Source organism: Canis lupus, chromosome X, assembly GCF_003254725.2.
Source record: "Canis lupus dingo isolate Sandy chromosome X, ASM325472v2, whole genome shotgun sequence".
Taxonomy (NCBI): Eukaryota; Metazoa; Chordata; class Mammalia; order Carnivora; family Canidae; genus Canis; species Canis lupus.
Genome location: NC_064281.1, coordinates 87696434 through 87712191, shown reverse-complemented (window position 1 = coordinate 87712191; position 15758 = coordinate 87696434). Strand labels below are relative to the sequence as shown.

The window sequence follows — 15758 nt, the reverse complement described above, 5'->3', positions numbered from 1 at the left end:
GCTTTTCTTAAAAACGTAGCCCGTACCCCCAATTCAGTTGCACCTTCCGCAGCCCGAACCTCTACACGGAGACACCCACGTTCACTCTCCCCCCGCTCTCCACTTCTTGAGACCCCACGCCCGCCTCCCATTTTTCTCTCAGCAATCCGGGCGCTGGATTCTCGAGCGCCCCCCCCCCCCCCCCCCCCGCCAAGCGCCTTCGTCTCTAGTCCCTGCTACCCAACCTCCTTTGAGGCTTCGGTGCCCCTCCCGTGGCACTAAGACCCCCTCTCCTCCCAGAGACCCCAGCGTCTCCTGGAGCTGCGCGTTCAGAGTCCCTCCCTCCCCCCGCCCCCCACCTCCCGCTCCGGCCAGCGCAGTTCTGCAAGCTGCAACCATCCGGGACCTGGCCCCGCTCCCCACCCCATCCCCCCGCCTAAACCGTTAGGGTCTCGGCTAGCAATGCCGTCCGGGGCCCCAACTTACCACAAGCGTCCGGGAGGAAGACAAGGCAACGGTCGCCGCGGCGGCAGCTAGACGAGAAACGGACTCGGCTGCAATCGCCCAGCGGAGCCCGCGGCAGTCAGTGCGCTGCGCTGCGCGCCGCAATCTCGCGCCTCGGCGGAGTGAGCGGTGGAGGGAGCTCGGCGCGATAGTAAGCACCGGCGAGTCGACCTCCTCTGGGCGACCGTGCGCCCCCGGACAGGTTTGGCTGGTCTTGCTCCACTATCTTACTCTAGCTTAGTAACTGACCACCTCCAGCATCTCTGCACTATTCGCGTCTTCTTTCTTCTTCGATGGCCCCTAACTAACTACACTACTCTAAACGGACGAAGGCCATCACGCGAGCGCCACGACGATCTGGACGACTCCGACGACAACGGCGTGCAAGAAGGAAGAAAAGTTCATATGCAATCGCAGGTAAGGGGCAGCAGGCCGATGGAGCAGCCAAGGTTGGCAGTCTAGCTGCTCCAAAGGCAGGATCGGAAGGATCGGTGCGCATGAGGATGTGAGCTTCCTCCGCGAGCACCAGAGCGCCTACCCCGCGCTGGCGATGCTGCACCGCTCTCTTGGGCCAAAACCGGAGGAGGGGTGGAGCCAAGAGCGACCAATCAGCGCTCGGCGTTACTCTGCCCCCGGCCTGGTCGGGCCGTCTCCTAGTGCCTCTGGAACCTGCTGGCAGGGGGCGCGAGACCCCACGGTGGTGGCGGTGGCGTTGGTGATTAACTTGATTTATGAGGCTTGGAGGCTGGGGAGAACTGGGGCCAGTCTTGGGGGGGGGGGTCTTAAGAATGTACCCTTAAAGATTCAAAAAACACCTCCTCCCAAATACACACACACACACGCACATGCACACACACACACACACACACACACCTTAACATTTCATAAGTCTCAAAAGTTCCAAGGCTTTGAAACTCCCTCTGAGTTTCTCGGCTGCAACTAGTAACCCTTTCCCCAAGAGGGGCAACTGAGGCATTCACAAGGTCAACCATATTTAGTGAGCAAAGGATGTGGCTCTAAGGCCCTCTTCCCCCCTTGTTCCTAACCCCAAATGCAGAGAAGGAAGAAAGGAAAGCTCTTGGCCTTCATGCCCCAGGAGGGCACAGCGTGGTTTCCTTCTTGACCCCACAAGCCCCCCTCTAGGTCCTGAGAAAGACACCCCGAGAGCAGCTTCTTGGGGTTTCTGAGGTGGGGCTGCACCTATTTCTCTGGTACAAAGCCCGAGGCCCACAGCCAGTTGGTTGCCCAGCCGTTGTGAGGGCTGCCTTGGCATGCTCAGGACAGCAGGGCAAGGAGCGATCTACAAAAGCTCCCTTTTGGCAACAAACGGGATGCCGAGCTGCAGCCCCGCGCGAGCAGAGCTCTTCGCCACCGGCTCCCCGGCGCCGCCACCGGGCAGGTGCCTGCGGTGTCCTGGCTGCCCCTCAGAGAAGGATGGTGGGAGCCACCTTGGCCAAGACCCCTGGGAGGCACCAAGATCAAATTTCGTAATGGGGAAGATCCCACTAAGAAGGGGGCAAAAGCAGATTCCTTCTAAGAAGAAATGAGCAAATGGGAATGGGGGGTGGCGTTTCTGGTCTTGGCTCGGTGGCGATCTACCGAGGGCCGCCGGAGAAGTGGGGACTGGCTCCCTTCCGGTCCCAGGTAGCTGCACCGAAGAAAGATCGAGACTCGGGGTCAGCTACTTGGGGCCGGATCGTAGAGCGCCATCATATGAAACAGGCTACGCGGGAGGCCGTACAGCAGCTAGGAGGATCGAACCCCAGGGAGCGCAGAGGGAAGGAAGCGGCTGGCCGATTTGGGGGCCTTTTGTCTCAGTAGCATCAAAAGTTAGGGTTGGGGAAGGAGGTGGGAGCCGTGATATGAGTTGGGTCCTTTCCTTATTTCAGGTCACTTCTTTCTGTGCCTCGGTTTCCCAATTTGTAAAAGGAACTTACTGGTCTATTTCAGTAGGGGCTTTCGGGAATCCTAGGATTCCCTCCATTCCCACTGAATTCCGACACTCTTGCAGCGTTCTGATTTTAATTTGGCAGTAAACATACTGTCCACACCCAAGTTCTGTTTCACAAAGCTAAAACCGATCGCAATTTTCTTGAAGCATCTGTTGAATGCTACTGTATGATGGCGCGCAGGTGGCGGCGACAGCGCTGCCAAGCCCACGGACTGCACAACATTCGCCTCTTTAGAAATGCTTTGTTAGCGAACAATAATTTCTAGATATCAAAGAGAAAACGTATGCCTTCTTTTTAAATAATTAAGCATTCATCTTGAAAAATTCCCCAAGTGTCCTCTTTCTCTATCCCGGTGAGCACAGAATGCTTCGTTCTGGCTTCTCTGGCGGGACTTACTTATTTTGTTGGAAGCTGAGACATTAGTTTTACTTTTAAAAAAATGCAAATATAAACCCCCGTGATACATGCACCCAGGCCAAATGGAGTCTTCAGAGCGAGAGCCTGGGAGAGCATCCACCAGAGCCCAGGACCTCCTGGAGCTCACCGGCTCCCTGGGGAGCTGGCTTAGCGCGAGTGACCACAATAACAACAATGAGGAGAAGTGTGATCAGCAAAATCGTAATCATGATTGTCACGGTTATCACTACTACTGTTACGTATCTCGCTCTTGAGGCTCTTCTCCTCTTCAAGAAAAGCAAAAGTGCCGAGAAGGACCCGAGGTGAAGCCCACTCGGGGCTGGGAAAGGTTCCCGGTGCATCACGGAGTTAGCTAACCAGACGGCGGGCTGAAGCGCGCCTGGGCTTCCGTGTGCTTCCGTGTGCTTCCGTGTGCTTCCGTGTGCACACGGGCTGGCAAGTGTGCCTTGAGCTGCGCTCGCCCAGGGGCCGGGAGCCGGTAAGGCTGAGCCGGAGCGGGGGACGCCGCCGAGGTCCGGGCGCCGGTTCCGTCAGGAGCGCCAGCTCCACTCTCCGGGCACAGGCGGCGCGTACCGCCTCTTTGGGTTCTCTAGGTGGCGGCCTGGCCCAGCGCTGGCGGATCTGATGGGTTTCGGGGTTTGGGCAACACTAGCCCGGAGAGTATAGTGCAAGGAGTAATTGAGGGTGTACTCTTAAGATCAGGAAAGCAAACTCAGAACGAGTACGTGCCGGCGCGCTCTGCGGTCGCCAGAGAGGTTTTCTCGAATTCCTGCCTAAACTGTTCTGGGGGAATCAGCCGAGGATTTTCCTGGCTTTCCCTTCCCTTCCTTAGGTCTATATAAGTTGTCCCTGGAAAGAGGAATCATTTACTGTGAAATCCTCAGCTTTGATGCAAATCCCCAGCAGTCTCCGGAACAGTTTCCAAAAACTTGCCCAGTTTTCTAAGGATATAGACAGGCTTTTGCAACTTTCACATCAGGGGTATTCCCCTCACCTCAACTATGTACCTTTCCAAAACTCCAGATTTTACAATTCAGGAAGGATTTAAAGAAGGTGGTTACTAGGTAGATAAAAGTTCCTTGTCATTTAAGACTTTGGGAACGTTCTTATAAACAATAGTAACCAACTGGAAAAATTTACTGCTTTACTCCTTACTATTTCTCCTCTTGACCAGAGAACCCTATTATAACAAACCTAAAAGATTATGCATTTATAGACTATGTATATAGCCTGCATACATAGATTATAGATTTATGATTGATTTAATAATAAGTGACCGGGTTCTTGAAAAATATTCCAAGGCAGATATTTTTGCAGAGCTAAGGAAGCTACAGAAAAAAAAAAAAAAAAAAAAAAAAAGATCTACCTGGAGATTTTTACCACAAGACATAAATGCAAAGCATTTTTGACATTCCTTCTGCTCATATTTTTTTTTTTAGGTTTAAAGGAAATCCTGATAGAGGGTTTTTTGTAATTATACAATTGTATCAAATAACATATTCAGCATTTCATATTTTTGCTTAACTGAAAAAGCCCGGGATCATAGCCATAATAATGTCCATCACTGAGGCATGATATACAAAAATATAAACTTTCATATTATTTTACACAGTAAATTTCTCCTTTGCTGTTCCTCAAGCAGGGTCATTGAATAATAAAAAAATCTTAGATACAGATGGCTTGATATACATGAAATCTTTTCAAAGTTGGTAGGATTATTTTTAATGAAAACCAGAGCAGTTGAACTTTATGTGCTGTGTAGGAAGGCAGGGGGCAGTCTCTGATCATGTCAGTCTTTGAGTGCAACTTGTTTTTGGAAAGATCCCTGTTTTAGCGAAAAACAACAAGCAACTCTGGTTCTCTCATACTCTCACCGATGTTTGGAGAAAGAAACTGAAAACCTTTGGGGAAGATTTGGAAGGTCTCGTCTACATGTTTTTGCCACTTCTCAGAATTAAAAGGTATATCAAGATTAAGAATCTGTGCTTATTATTATTTTTTGAACAAATGTTACAGAATTAATGTAATTGTATCTGACATTCTTGTGGTTGTGACTTCTAGTAATCAAGTATATATTTTTAAAAAAAACAACAATATACATGTTAGTTTGAGTAGGGAGGGGTATGGATTCTAGTAGCCTCACCAAGGAGGAGAAAAAGCAACAAGCTACTTAGATGTCAGTTCTTTAGAGAAACATGTGTTGTCACGGAGCACATTCATGCTATGATAAATGTATTTTATATTAGGGACATGCATTTCACTCTTCCAGCACAGAATGAGAAAAAATGATGATTAGGGCCTTTTGTTTAAATTAAACTGAGATTGAAAGGCCAGGGCAACAGTAGTTTTTCTTTCATTCCTAGCCCCATTCAGAACTAGCACTCTTCTATGTCTGCGTCTTATTCTGATTCTTTCAGACCACTCTGATCTCTACTGTGCATTCCTGTAGTAATTAGGACTATTACCATGCATCAGAATATTTGCTTGTTTGAGAGTGGTCTCTGAAGTTCATGGGAGTGGCTTACCTGGTCTGTAAATCAACAATATTGCATTATTTCAAATGAATACACCATTGTGTATTGCTAGCTATTTTCTTCTCCTCCTCCTCCTCCTCCTCCTCTCCTCTTCCTCCTCCTCCTCCTCCAACTCCTCCTTCTTCTTCTTCTTCTTCTTCTTCTTCTTCTTATTCTTCTTCTTATTCTTATTCTTATTCTTCTTTCTTCTTTTTTAAATAAGAACTATCTCCTCAACCAAATTATAACTATCTCAGGGACAATGGTTTAGTCATATTCTTTTCTTCATCGACTTTGTTCCTATTTATCCTAATACTGGGCACAAAGAATTTAAATAACAATGGTAAGCCTTAATTGTTGACACAAAAGAGCTTAAGATGAAAGGCCAAGAAGGGCAGGGCTGGTAAAATCTGAATTTTTAAAACACTTGAGTATAAATATAAAAAGTGTATTGCTAAATTGACCCATCATGCAAAGAAATCATGACAGTTTGATTGGATCAAAATAAAACTTAATAGAAAAAAAATGTGAGATGCTGAACTTCAGGTACCAAAGTTCTGTGTACAAATTTTGGTCATGATGATTTTCAGTTGGCATCTGGATCAACAAGTCCTTATTGTGATATGATTGCCAGAAAACCAAATTTTATCTTGGGCTTCTGCAACTTTTCTGGAAAGAGATAGATACAATTGGGCCCAATTTGGTGCTTTGAGGCACAATATTTAAAGAATGAAATCAGTAGATTAGAGTTCATCCACAAGAATGCTTGTGTCAGAAGGGGGTTCAAATCATGTTATGCGATGAACTTTGGGTTTGTATCCTCTGGAAGACAAGACTCTTGAGGTACATGTTAGCTGACTTCAAATATTTGAGAAATTTTTTTATGGAAAGGGAATTTGCTTTGTTTTCCAAAGTCAGCATTTGTATCTTCTTTGTGTTTGTTCTTTCAGTGCTTGGCACAATGTCTGACACACTAGACATTCAATGAATATTTGTAAACAGAAGGAAACTATGACACAAGAAAATAAACCTGGAATTAGTGGCAGACCCTACAGACTCTGGCTCCATAGTAGAACTTTATAACATTCAGAACTGGTTAAGGGTAGGGGCGCCTGGATGGCTTAGATGGTTAAGTGTCTGCCTTCAGTTCAGGTCATGATCCTCCAGTCCTGGGAAAGAGCCCCCAGGTCTAACCCCTGCATCTGGCTTCCTGCTCAGTGGGGAATCTGCTTCTCCTTCTCCCTCTGTTGCCCCACCACCCCCTTACACTTGTGTTCTCCCTCTGTATCTGTCTCAAATAAATAAATAAAATCTTAAAAAAAAACTGGTCAAGGGTAGAATGAGCTGTTTGTGAAGGTAGTGAGCTCTCCAATATATTGGGGTGTTCAATCCTATAGAGGTTAATCACAGTGGGGATGTTATAAAAGAGAGTCATGTGTGAGGAAGGGGGAAAAACAGGTAGCTAATGAATATTTAAAGCTTTTTCTAATCCTAAATCTTGCAGAATACATAAATGTGGTCTCAATCTAGTTTTAGAGGATAAAAAAGAATATGGAACTTTTTGAAAAACAGACTGAGGAAGTTATGCACTGTATACTTGCTATAAATTCAACTTTGCTGCAGGAAAAAAACAGCTTCTTACCAAGACCACAAGACAGTTTTGCTGAGCCTGTTACACTTGCTAGCTACTGACTTCCATGAAAAATAAGCTTCAGGAAGCTTATTATCATGAAAACAACAGTATTATGTTAGGATACCAGCATTCATTGTAATTATAGAATACTGTTAAAATGATCAGATTTAAAATATCAGGGTATGATTAAAGGATGTAAATTAAATTGAATGTTACTATGGGAATTTCAGGAATACTATTTTAATGTTAGCTTTACCAAAAGGAGAATTTGTTTTTTATTAACTGGCATAAAATGTGTGCATGGACTTTAATATTCTTCAGTACTATCTTTGTCTAAGATTCTTAAGATTTGCAGAAAGAAAATTTTCACTAAGAATTGGCACAGAGAACAAATTGAAGCACAACTGGAGATAATGTTTTGGGCAGCTTTTTGTTTTGTTTTGTTTTTCTACTAATCATTTTATGTGACTGTACAAATTGGCAAGAATTTCAGGCTAACAAGTATACCAAAGAAGCCTTTGAATTAAATCCTGATTATACAATCATTTTTTTTTGTCAGAAGTGATGTAATTCATCAAGATATGATAAATAAGAGTGAAGGATAAGTTCTAGAACATGCTCAGATCAAGCTTAGAACCTGGAGTTCAGGGATCCCTGGGTGGCACAGCGGTTTGGCGCCTGCCTTTGGCCCAGGGCGCGATCCTGGAGACCCGGGATCGAATCCCACATCAGGCTCCCGGTGCATGGAGCCTGCTTCTCCCTCTGCCTGTGTCTCTGCCCCTCTCTCTCTCTCTGTGACTATCATAAATAAATAAAAATTAAAAAAAAAAAAAAGTACGAAAAAGTTGTTTTTAAAAAAAAAAAAAAAAAAAAAAGAACCTGGAGTTCAGGAGTTTCAAAAATACATACCTTATCATGTCATCTTTGTATAACCAAGTGACATGCTTTTGTTTATTTGACTGTATTCCTTTATTCTTGTCCCAAGAGATGTTATTCATTATTAGTTTAGTGCTGCCAGATTTTTTTAAACACAGAATTTAAATTAGCATTCAAAAATATTTCCTGAACCTCAATAAATAATTTTATCATCACATAAAGCTGCATTACAAGTGAGGCCAGGTTCAGTACAATGTGAAGTTAAGCTTAGTTCAGAGAGCTGTTGTTTCTTGGTTTTCCTAAGGCTGCAATGAACTAAACACACTGCACAATAAATAGACATATACCATAATTCCAATATATGTATAAACCAAGCACACATCTAAAAGGTGAGAAAGAGTTCTTTAAACTAGAATTTGTAATTCAAAAGGGGATAAAATGCTTGAGTTTATAATCCCATTTGAATGTTGTCAGCTGTTCCTTTACAGATGGGATAACAAAGATAAAAAGGAATTTATTTATCAGTAATGTTCAAAATATGGCACTTTTTCCTTCCCAAAGATCTTCTATTGAACTCTTTCAGTATTTTTGAAAAATTTAAATTCCTCCTCTTTGTGTATTCTCATTAAACAAGAATTATGAACAACAGGCTATATTTCACTGTAAGATGCTACCTACCTATCAGAAAAATGTTACACATAAAATTTTAAGCAATAATCAATTTAACTACAGAAGTCATACAGCTATATTATTTTCTTGGTTTGATATCCATACTCTCCCCAGTAAACAACCTAATCAACTAAGTTTAACTACTTCATTTGGATAACATGGCTTATAAACTCCATATCTTCAGTTCTAATTCATCTGTGGTATCAGATATGTCATAGGGGTTTTGGTAAACCCTTAACATCTGCCATCTCCTAAAAATAATGTATATTATAAGCCACCAGATTTAGTGTAGCAGAATCAAACCAGATATCAAAAACACACTATTACTACCTCCAATCTCATCATCTTTTCCATTATCATCATTGAGAAGCTGGCCAACAAGCATTACATTACTTAGTTGATTAATAAGCATCATCATGTGCTTTGTTAATAGGTACTTCTCTTTATCAGATTTTGCTTCTCTCGCTTCTCATCATGACATGTTTACATAGAATTAAGACTTGCATTATTCCTTTATCCAAGTGACACCTCCTTCTCTCAGAATATCTTCTCTTGTCAGTTTATCAATTTGTGGTAGATTAATGGAAATAGAGCAGATTGGAGGATATTTTCCTACCTGTCCTACTATGAATAATGTGTTAACTATGCTCATTTAATAAAATGTCTCAACTAGACTGCATTGGTAAGTATAAAGAAGTCTCTGCCACAGATTGTAACATTATGCCAATGAAATGAAAATTTTCCTTACTCCTTACAACAAGCTTGAAGGACTAAGTCTCCACACATTTCAAAGACTAGAACCACACGAGTTTGCTCAAGATGACACATTGAAAGCAAATAATAGCAAATGTTCTGTATTTCAAGACTAAAGAAAAAATCTTAAATATTTTCTTAACACCAAAAATTTTATATACTTTAAAAATTATGGACAAGTATAGAAGTCCTTTATTCTCTTGAAGTGGAGTTTAACTTGAAACAAAAGCCTGTATAGCAATGATTAGATGCCTATTGTCATGTAATGAGAGTCCTACAGAAGAACTGCCTGAGTCAAAATTTATTTTCTGGCCTTTTGATTTTTGAAGTGGTATCATTTTTACTCTTTGTGCGTCTTCTGGTCATTAGTAGGACGGTGATAGTAAAAATCCTTTACTACGTGATCTTTTAGTACAGAGTAATGAATACTTACACTGCTGAAAGAGCAAAGCTAGGGGTAAGATTTGCTAGAGAATTCAACTTTGTTAGCATTCTATTTGGCCAGGAATCTTCATTTGCTAAGATATTATACAAAAATAAATTTTTATCTTATAAAGTGGTATACACAATAACCAGGAATAGCTTCTAAATTAAGAACTAAATGGTTTATCATTGTTAAATTTGTCTATGCATTTCTGACTTTATGATGACCTCAATATTTTTGTCAATATAACTTGGCTGAAGTTTAAAAGATACAAGGAAAAAAGTTAAAGAAGGGAAGTAGAGAAGTACTGATCATCATATCATTTCAAGCCAAGTGACACAGTGGGAAGGAAAATCTCTATTGTCTGGTTTGATTACAAATGATTGTGGCTAGATTATATCAGCAGTCTTACCTTGTTGAGAGGTTTTTTTTTTTTTTAAGATTTATTTATTCACGAGAGACAGAGAGAGAGAGAGAGAGAGAGAGGCAGAGACATAGGCAGAGGGAGAAGCAGGCTCCATGCAGGGAGCCAATGTGGGACTCGAGTCTGGGTCTCCCGGATCACACCCTGGGCTGAAGGTGGCGCTAAACCACTGAGCCACTGGGGTTGCCCAGTTTTTGTTTTTTTTTTTTTTAATTTATGATCAAGTAACGTGATATTTAAAAATCCCAACAGTCATTTGCAATTCCACCTCTCAGAGAAAAAAGCAATCCCAATGGGACATATGCAACTAAAAAGGTGGTTTCAAACACTAGATACTTATTTCAATGATCTTATAATTCGTCAAAATAGTTTTTAACATCTCTTTTGATATTGCCTTAAGAATCTATGCAACATTTTTTTGAATTTGGGGAAATATTACAAAGTCCTTAACAGCTATGTCTGGTGATTAATGGTTTATGATCTTAATATTTTGTCAAATCAAGTGAAAGCACAAACACACTGGTAGAACAACAAGAAAAGTGCCTTACTTAGGTAATTTACTGAGTGATAATTTATCTCAGAGTAGTAGGCAAGAGTTTTCTCCCATTTGTTCTACCTTCCATATGTCTACTCTGGTAGAAACCCAAATATTCCTGGTAAATTTTCCTGGTAACTTATAGTCAACAAAGATGACATTTAGGGCAATATTTCAAAAATTGAAGATAGATTATATTTTCACAGAACTACATATCACTAATCTGGCTATTAATGGTGTTAGTATAATAAAACTGAAACAAGAATATCTCCTCACCTCCCCCTTTCCGGAAGAATAGATGGATTAATAATATAAATTAGAAATGCTGAGCCCTACTCAGCATTCACTCGCATGCTGTGTAATCTGAAATATTTATAACTTTCACAGTGTAACCATGGCTAGAAATCCTTCAAATTCGAGAGTCTAAAAAATTATGTTGTTGCATATGGTTTACAAATGTGTGGAAGAACCAATACTATGTATATAATCTCTCACAAAGCTAATTAATAAAGTTAATTAAGAAAGCTTTACTTTAGGAAAAAATGAGCACTGGGTGATTTAATGACCAAATCCAAAATTAATATACAAACTGACCTGCAATTTTAATCTTGATTATGCTGGTTGTCTACTGGTTATATTTAGAATGGAAAAGAGGTTTAAAGTACAATATTGGATTTATTAAAGAGACATTTTCTCTGAGAAAGTCCTCTCTGTTATTGCAGATAGTGTATTACAATTCAATCATCTCTGCTCTTAAATTTTAAGAACTTGACTTCTTACTTTGTTGCAAAGTCTGAGTTCTGACTGCTTATCTAAGGATGCCAAAATATATACCATGTGGTACAAAAAACTATTACAGAGGAACAGTTTGATCAGGTACTAGATTAAAATGCAAATCAAAGTAGACCCACCCTTATTATAGATGAAATGCAATCTCTTACTTTTTTGTAAAGACTCAGGAGCCTGAAAAGTTGTTAAAGTGAAAAATGCTAGATTATTGAAAAACTTTTCCTTTTTTTTTTTTTTTTTTGGCTTTTGTTCTGACAGTTGTACTAATGACTACTGGTGTAGACCTTGGCTCTACTGGCTTCATAATGTTTCTTACTACACTGGGAATTGGATTGTGAAATATTGCATAAGTGCAATAATTCTTAGTAATAGAAGACCTTGCTGGAGCCTTCTTATCATTTGAACAGTGAAAGTTTTATGATTTTTTGTGTTTGTTTTTGAAAATAATTTTCAAGTTAGAGCTGTTAGACTTGACAACATTCTCCTGAGCAGAATCTATTAACTGATACAAATGATTTGTCTGCTCCTCATTTATAGCTAATTATACACTTACATGTCCCTTTGTTTCTTCAAGTCAAACTCCACAAAAAGCAGTAGCAATGTCTCATTTGTGTTCTATTCACTAGTGCATGAAAAGCACAATTAATTTTGCAAATTTAATATTGGAAGTTATTGGAAGAAAGTATATTTAAGACATTGCAATCAACCTAGATGAGAACCTAACCTTACATTAACATTATATTTCCATACAAAGAGGCTAATAAAGTTTGGTACAGCAAAAGGTTTGTACCTCTGTAAGGTCTTTCTCAGAAGAATCAGACATTCATTAAGGGTTGTGGGGGGTTTTTGCCTTAATATGAGCAACACCTATAAGATTCAGTGAAAATTCTCAGCTCTAGAATATTCACCAGAAAATGACAGGGGAAAAAAAAAAAAAAAAACATATGGCAGTTTTTCCAACCAAAAGCTCTAAAAACTTGGTATTCCTGATAACCTAAGATAAAGTCTCCATCCAATAACCAGGGCAGAAGTCAAAGCTGACCACATTTGGTGGAGAATCAATTGGATGTTAAATATAAGCAACTTCAGATGTATAACTCTTATAATTTAACGGAAGATGTGGGTTCTTTTCTGTGTCCAGATAGATAGTGCCAATCACATTTAAAAACCTCTAAGGAAAAAAAAATAAATAAAAAAATAAAAATAAATAAATAAATAAATAAATAAAAACCTCTAAGGAGGGACGACAAAACTTCAGTATCTTTGCTATATTTTCAAGTTTGAAAATGGATGACTGTTCACATAGTCTTAACTTGAGATTGATTTTCAGGAAGTAGAAATTTCAGTTTAAATTGGAAGTGGTTTCTGTTGATGAGGTCTTCCACTTATCATTCCATTCACCACTACCTATCTTAAGCATCATGGCCTCTTTGTTTCCACATTGTCCTTTGAGGGTGATTTATGCATTTTCTGTCTTTTTTTCCCCCAGCTCCAGATTTAAACTTAGCAAGAAGAAGGTAAGTAATAAGAGCTCTGGAGACCACCTGGGGCAATGTTAATTTGTTCTTGGTTAATAAAAGTTTGACTCACTATTTTCTCCTATTTCCCCTCTCCTTTGCACTCCTCTTGCCCTCCAAATGATGACAGGGAAGGAAACTGAAGCAGCTGGTCTTCCTATTTTTTGTAATTTTGAAGATACTAACAATTAGGCCTAAATCATTTGTAATCCATCAAGATTTTACTTAAAAAAAAATGCCCACATGTAAAATGTCTATAATGTGCTTGAAAAGTTTATTGAAATAATCCTTATCTTTAAATTAGTAAAAAAGCTGACAATTTTAATTTCTTTTGAAACGAGTACTCCATTATTTCTCCCTTGGGGGATATTCAAATGGGATTTTTTTCTATTATTCTCAAACATGGTTTCTAAAATTTTTATTTACAGCTTTATTGAAATATAATTCACAAATAATAAAATTCACCCCCTTTTAAGTATATGATCCAGTGGTTTTTTTAAAAAAATATTCAGTTTTGAAACCATCCCCACTATCTAATTCTTGTTTCTGAATTTGAAAATGTCACTTGCAGATGACATGAATTTTGGAAGCTTTCATAAAGGTAGTTTATTTTAGTGCTCATTTCTTCTTTGTTATACTGATATTCACCTTAGAAAATTGAGCTATAACTAGCAACATCATATTGCCTAAATTATCGAGTAGTGAGAAAACTACTGCAGCAGTTTCTGATGCAGAAAACTGCATAGATACACTGCTGGACCTTTTGCAAATGTACCGAGAAAAACCTGGTGACAAAGTTGCAGACAAGGGTGGAAGCATTTTTACAAAAACCTGTTGTTTGTTAGCTGTTTTATTGAAGACAACGAATAAGGCCTCTAGTGTTCGAAGTAAGTCTAAAGTTGTTGACCGTATTTATAGTCTCTACAAGCTTACAGCTCGTAAACATAAAATGAATACTGAAAGAACACTTTATAAACAAAAGATGAATTCTTCTATAAGTACTCCCTTTATTCCAGAAACACCTGTAAGAACCAGAATAGTTTCAAGACTTAAACCAGATTGGGTTTTGAGAAGAGATAACATGGAAGAAATCACAAATCCCCTACAAGCTATTCAAATGGTGATGGACACACTTGGCATTCCTTACTAGTAAATGATAACATTTTCAGTATGTACCGTAAAAAATACTAAATTCTAGAATAGTACAATCTTTAAGAATATTCAATATTGCAGGAGTTGTCCTTTTTAAAAATATCTTAAGTTTTTATTTAAATTCCAGTGAGTTAACATACAGTATAATATTAATTTCAGGTGTAGAATTTAGTGATTCAGCAATTCCATACATCACCCAGTGCTCATCAGAAGTGCACTCCTTAATCCCCATTACTGATTTAATGCACCCCTCACCCACTTCCCCTCTGGTAACCATCAGTTTGTTTTCTGTAGTTGAATCTGTTTCTTGGTTTGCCTTTCTTTCTCTCCACCATGTTTGTGGTCTTCCACTTATCATTCCATTCAGATGTGTTTCTTAAATTCCTCTTGTGAGTGAACTCACATGATATTTGTCTTTGACTTATTTCACTTAGCGTAAGGATCTCTAGTTCCATCCATGTTGCTGCAAATAGCAAGATTTCATTCTTTTTCATGGCTGAGTAATATTCCATTGTGCATGAGCGTGTGTGTGTGTGTGTGTGCGTGCGCGCACACAGAGATCTATACATGCAGGATTTGTCCTCTGGTGCATAGGAATGTAGTGTGTATCAGGTGATAAATAGGAATTTGGAGCATTCCACAGCACTAATGCTTTATCGAATGTAGTATATGGTGACCTGTTGCTTTAATCAATAATTTGCATCTAGTCCCACTTGTGATTTGTCATTCCTGTCTGTTTCTTCTGGAATGACACTGAACTAATTTCATCAATATCAGTTTGATATACTGAATAGAAGCAGGAGACACAGGCTGTCAGTCTTTAACAAGTATCACAATTTGTAGGACGGTTCAGAAAATGGTTCAAAGATGCAGTTAATCATTATTCCTTTCATAATAGTAAGTACTATGAGCTGTGATAGTTTGGTCATTGCTAAGTGTGATGCAGAATTCAGAAATCTTTTTTTTTTTAATTTTATTTACTTATTTGAGAGAGAGAGAGAGAGAGCACAAGCAGGGGGAGCGGCAGGCAGAGGGAGAGGGAGAAGCAAGCTCCTGATGCGGGGCTCGACCCCAGGACCCTGAGGTCATGTCCTGAGCCGAAGGCAGATGCTTAACCGACTGAGTCACTCAGGCGCCCCCAGAAATCTTTTTCTTAGTTTACACGGGAAATATTCTCTAAAGAGAATAATATTAGCAGATATATATGGATGTGCTACTAAGACATTATATTAGTATATAAGCATTTATGCATGGGTTAATGTGGGAGTACTTCAGATGTGTGACTAGTGTAGTCAAGAAAAATACAATCATAATGAAACAGTAGAAACTGTACTAAATAAGCCATAACACTAAACTAATCTCTGTGACTGATAAAATAACAATGAAGTCATAATAATTACTGTAGTAATTTAGCATTATGTTCCAGGCATTTTTACATACATTGTAGCATTTAGACAGCACATGACCCTACAAAGTATGCATTAGTATCCTTTTAGAGATGAGAAAACCAAAGATTAAAATTTATGACTTGACTAAGATCACCCAGGAAGTATACTGTAGAATCAAGATTATAAATGCAGGTGCATTTTATTCTAAGATCAGGTTCTTAGACACTTTTAAA

The 15758-nt window shown here is 39.7% G+C and overlaps 1 protein-coding gene across 1 annotated transcript in view; it reads right to left on the bottom strand.

Moving 5' to 3' along the window:
* The window catches only part of HTR2C (5-hydroxytryptamine receptor 2C), a 302050-nt gene extending 301016 nt beyond the window's left edge, over window positions 1–1034 (bottom strand). Inside the window, exon 1 of the mRNA XM_025431462.3 lies at window positions 466–1034. The gene's annotated coding sequence lies outside the window, so the exon portion shown is untranslated. The remainder of the gene's footprint in view (window positions 1–465) is intronic.
* Window positions 1035–15758: the final 14724 nt, after the last annotated feature.